Source organism: Schistosoma mansoni, chromosome 2, assembly GCF_000237925.1.
Source record: "Schistosoma mansoni strain Puerto Rico chromosome 2, complete genome".
In the NCBI taxonomy this organism is placed as follows: domain Eukaryota; kingdom Metazoa; phylum Platyhelminthes; class Trematoda; order Strigeidida; family Schistosomatidae; genus Schistosoma; species Schistosoma mansoni.
The window spans coordinates 314,088-320,173 of record NC_031496.1 but is presented as its reverse complement, the minus strand read 5'-3'; positions in this window follow the sequence as shown (position 1 = coordinate 320,173).

Here is a 6,086-nt window from a genome sequence, read left to right as displayed (position 1 = left end):
CTGTTGATTAGGAAAAATAAACTCCTGATTCGTTTTGATGTTCTACTGAGTTGAAAGGTGTTTTCCCGGGTAAAACGTACTATAACTACCTTTTTTGTTCCTCAGGAATATCAAAGTTGAAACTGATGCTTAATGGTTTTTAACTGAGGTCCACTACAGGGTGATTAAGCGACTCGACATCCACTACAACCCCATGAGCAGTTTCCCTAAGTCCCGTTGATACCAAAGTGAACCACTAGGCTTCCCCATGAAGAAGGGAAGGAAAAGTGGAATCAGTGTTTCTGCTATCAGCTAGTTACACAGCATATAAGTCGCAAGCATTACGTTCTTTCGTACTTTACCCCGAAGTTTATTCCATGCAGACTAGCTGGATAAGTGATTTTCTTCAGTACGTCTATGGTTTCGCTTGATCTTCTTCTAACTCGTTACAAGAAAATAATACTCTGCTTGATGTATTGTGATGTAGTAGAGTATTCAAGATTAAGTATTGAAAATTTACCTGAATAGGTTCAGAGTCAGGCTACTAAAAGTAACTGTGAGAAACCCTATCATACTGTGTTCTTCGTAGGGCGCAGAGTTTCAACAGACGATATCTGTCTTATTAAATAGAGCAATACCTAGCTGCTTTTGTTGGTGGAAAGCGTGATTCTGGAATCGGCAACATGGCACATAGACAATATGCTTTACTAGTAACCTTTAGAATTTTGTAATTACTCATGGTAGGAGAACCTGAATTTCCTTTAATCTAACCAATAATTGATTCAAGTCATGGTGTAGAGATACTTTGGGGTCATATACGCACACCTTAGAATATTATTAGTAACGACATAAATAATAGTCCGAGAACCTTTTTGCTAGGTGACTGATAAAAAATTAGAAGATAAATACCTTAATTATGCAAAGTTGTGGCACTCTACTTTCGTTTATAGACCATTTTGTCAACTTAGATCCATCTCTGATACTTGGTATTCTCTCCGACTCAACAGTCCTATAGCGGTCTATTAAAATACCTCCTCATAATGACTGGTCCTTTTCTCAAACAAATAATCTGATGGTAAAGCCCGTTGACAGCCATGGAGTAATTTATGAGTCCTATAAACACAGAGTATCTAGTAGTGTACAACTCATGTCGACGGTGACCAGGTTAATGTTACACACTTTGCTCGGAACATATCTGTGCTGGGATTAGAAGTTTTAAGTAAATAATCTACGGGTATTTCATTATTATCTCTTTTTATACCTTTCTTAACCACGAGGTGGAGCCGTCAGTCTGTAACTGTAGGATTCCACCTCAGAACTCTCTCTATGGGCAGAAGCAACTAGACCTTAAGGTCAGAGATTAGGCTTCAAAGTTTACGAAATCTATGTTACCGTGGAAGGCAGAACTACGAACGGGGAAAAATTTTGCTGAGGATTATCAGGGGAACGTTGTTGACATCGCTAAACGAGTTGTACAAAGTTAAGAATGGTGGATCCATGTTTAAAATAAAACGTGTTTTTCTTCCACAGCTATCGAATAGTGAATTATTTTTTATAACGACAATTTTGATACGATCGTTCTGGGACAAACATTTCATGGTTTGATCGGAAAGACATAACTTGTCCCAAACAGTATATCTGTAACAGCTTAGGTTGATTAGTTCAGAGTTGACCGCAAACAACTATGGACTATACTGTAATTTCTTTCCTTCAGACCACTGCCTGCGTAATTTTTAGTTTTTGAGTTCCATTCTCGAACAAAAAATACAATACTCCAGAAACTTAAGGTGAGTTGAAGCTATAAGATTTCTGCAAGCTTAACCTTATTTCAAGTTTTTATACGTTGAAAGCCAAGTACTTATTCAGGCTCTCGGATTTCTACTAGATCAGCCAAGTGATAAAGTCGATAGTATCACACACACACTCAAGAACTGGTTAGAATACTGCGTGTTCAATCTGGTTATAACAGGAACTGAAAAGTCTCATTCTCGTAGGAGTATATAGTCGTATATACATACGCAGATTCTTAGCCTTGCTGACTGACAAATAAGTGGAAAATCTGTAGGTATATTGAAAAGGATGAACTTACATGCTTTCAGCCAATTTACATGTAATGTTTATTATTTCTGTAGTAAGCTGAACAGCATGTTGTCTAATTTTTCTCGTTTTCATCAATCAATACGCCTATTTGAACGTTTATCCGTGTACGTTATCCTGATTTCCTATATCTATCACTCAATTCTACTGAACGTTTTATTTAAATTTTTCAGGTTACTTCTACCGGTTACTATGTACATCGTTCTGTTAATACTAGTACATTATTTTCATGAAATTAAACACCGACACAATTAGATGACAGCTCAGCGGACTACAGTTTTAGCGATCGCACGCGAGACTAAAAGACATGGGTTTGAGCCTCACGTGTGAAAAAGCAATGCACACTGTTGAGACAGTTTCATAATAGAACGAAACGACCGTCTAGTGCTTCTAGGTTTTCAATAGTGGCATATCACTGATCCATTCATGATATCAATCTAAGCATTTACAACAATCATACATTAGATCCCAAGTGATAATCTTCATACGACTTTACTCTTAATCCAAAGGTTAATTCACACTACCTATGTTTCTTCTTTGAAGGAAATTGTGAAATAAGTGGACACATTTATAGCCCATCCATTGATAAACCAAAATACTCAACATTCACTGGCCGAATCCTATCAGCAACAGCCTACTGTGGAAGAGGACAAACCAGCTTCCAGCTGAAGAGGAAATTAGGAAAAGACGTTGGAAGTGGATCGGACATACATTAAGGAAATAACCAAACTGCATCAAGAGGCAGGCCTTACTTGGAATCCGGAAGAGAACCGGAAAAGAGGAGGGCGGAAGAACAAATTATGCCGAGAAATAAAAGCAGATATAAAAGGGATGAATAACAACTGGGAAGAACTTGAAAGAATTGTCCAGAACAGGGTTGAATGGAGAATGCCTGTGTGTGGCCTATGCTCCTCCACGAGGGGTAACAGTCGTAAGTAAGTATTTTATTGCAGTGCATTGTGTTTCCAATCTACATGTTCCACTACGTAAGAAACAGTTGACTTTTATATACTCTTCATAGTTCGTCATTCCATTTCGGTCTCAGTTAAACTTTTGCTTGTAATATTTGATTACATCTTGTGGTTTTAGCAACTAAGGATGAGTGACTGTATTGGCAGATTAAATATTGAAGAGGTTATTGCACAGCTTTGCTGGAAATACCATAACAAGATTTCGAACCAACCGAGTACACCACGTATTAATCTCATGCGAGAACTATGCTTCGAGGAAAATGTTTGATCCTTCACAATAAATAGCCTGATTTTATTCAAGTGGTGTGATTATAATGGATGAAACATGGATTGCATTCAGCTGAGAATCGATTCACTCATTGTTAATATTTGATGATTATGTAATAGGAAAGCAAACATTTTAAATAACATAGTTTTGAATTAGGAAGTTTAAGATATCATTTGTGCATGAGTGTTTCTCAGATGAATGTAGTTTCCGTTGTTCAATTTCAAAGATATGGTTAGAATGAGGTTCAAAATGATTTGGAATTGTCTTTATATAGGCACTTGAATATTTGGTCAGTGATTTGAGAAATCACTTGATACGTTTCGATTTCAATATGGGTAATCCTATGTGTCCAAAGAATAATTTCAGTCAACTATGTACAATTATGAATGTGACAAAATTCAATGTTCACATTGCAAGTATTTTCAATTTAAGCCCTTGATCTACTAAGTACCAGAGTCAATTCCAAAATGCAAAAATTTAATTAAATCATGAAGAGTAGAAAAGTAAGGTGAGTAATTTCAAAATACTGTGACGTGAACTGAAATATGAAATGTGTGGAATGCAGGTACGAAGTGTTCAAGAATCCATTCATAGTTTGAGCGAAATCAATGAACACAGTGATTGTAACTTCAGAACAAACAATCCCGGTCTTCACTCTCAGACCATGTAACTTGCCACAATACGTTTCAATATTGATGAATGAGACATTTACAGAATGCGAGGATATTTGAATGTTTCCGATTCAGTAAACAGACAGTGAAGGAGGGAACCCCATTTTCATTGACCTATTTTGTTCAATTCAAAATTTCAGTCTTACTACTTACGTACTTACTTACGCCTGTTACTCCCAACAGAGCATAGGCCGAGACTTACTCAACACTCCACTAATTCTATGTGGATAGAAGTGATTTCAACTATCATAACTGTTGTTTATTATCATTCAATACTGGTACATTTCACTAGTACCCTTGATCTAACATCCAATTTGTCAGTGATTTCATCTTATTCTGATTTATGTACTTTTTACACCGTTTCTTGTTGTTTTACTTATTTTTCTTTCTAACAACTCATGTGATTTCATCTGCTTACACTTTGTTTACTCTGAATTCTTTTATGTATTTTCTTACATTGGCTGCTCGCATTACATACAGTAGCAAGTTTGATTCCAATGGTGTATCTTTTGACAGCTTTATGCATATTCTGTTATCCTTTCGATTATTCAGGCTTCCAGTATTGCTGTGTGTCGACCGGTTTTCTGCAACGTTTGCCCCTACATTTCACATTCAGATTTCTTATAAATAAGAATTCTTTGATAGTTATGTACCATTGAGATGCAGTCTATTGTCAATGCAGATATTTTCGTCGTCAATCGCATAATATGACAATGATTTCCAAGAAGATATTTTGATCGTTTTACCACTTTCAAGATGAAAGTTCGTATTCCTGTTACATAACATTCTTCGTCCGCATACATCTTTACAGTTTTCAGACCTTCACAATTTGTGATTGAACGTTTTTCGGTATATGATGTATTGCTGCAAAGTGGCATTGAGGACTCATTGTTACCGATAATATTCATCAATAGAAAGTGACCGAAATTTACATACACCAGAATTATTGAAACAGTGATTTTCAATTATCAAATACTTACAGAACTCATATTGGAATAAAATGGTTTTCCAAGTGAGATTGGAGATATTATCTAAAAGAGAAGAACATCCATTTCCTTTTGTCGTCTCATTTCTTGTACAAAACACTGGTTTTGTGGAATCCACAGATCGTTTCATAGAATTGAGTGACTCATTCATCATCTTTTCACTTCATTTTGATTAAGTTGACTAAAAGAACTTGACTTCCTTCTGATAATATGTCTTGATATTTTCAAAAAGTATCATTTTGTTGTTGTCAATAACCTAACAGACGTTAGCGGAATGTTTATCACTATTTCATGTTCAGTCGTTTTTTTGTCTGAATTCTTGTATTTTTAGCTTCTGTTGATCTCTTTCGATATTTTGTGGCCTGATTAACAAACTGATGTTCTTTTTTTAAAAAAAGGTGTGATTTTCATTATCGTGTTGTAATCGCTCTCGTCAATGCTAATTCACGTTGGTAAAATGAGCATTCTCTCTAAATTTGTGTAATCACTTATTGTATGAAGCGTCCTAATTCGTTCGAACGCTTCAATGCTGTAAACTTCATCCATTGTCTGTGATCGGTACTTCTCTCTACTGGACGAGGATTCTCACTGGAAACCGAGAGAATCCATATTGAATCCATATTGACTTTATGTAGGCATTTGAATATTTGGTCAGTGATTTGAGAAATCACTTGATACGTTTCGATTTCAATATGGGTAATCCTATGTGTCCAAAGAATAATTTCAGTCAACTATGTACAATTATGAATGTGACAAAATTCAATGTTCACATTGCAAGTATTTTCAATTTAAGCCCTTGATCTACTAAGTACCAGAGTCAATTCCAAAATGCAAAAATTTAATTAAATCATGAAGAGTAGAAAAGTAAGGTGAGTAATTTCAAAATACTGTGACGTGAACTGAAATATGAAATGTGTGGAATGCAGGTACGAAGTGTTCAAGAATCCATTCATAGTTTGAGCGAAATCAATGAACACAGTGATTGTAACTTCAGAACAAACAATCCCGGTCTTCACTCTCAGACCATGTAACTTGCCACAATACGTTTCAATATTGATGAATGAGACATTTACAGAATGCGAGGATATTTGAATGTTTCCGATTCAGTAAACAG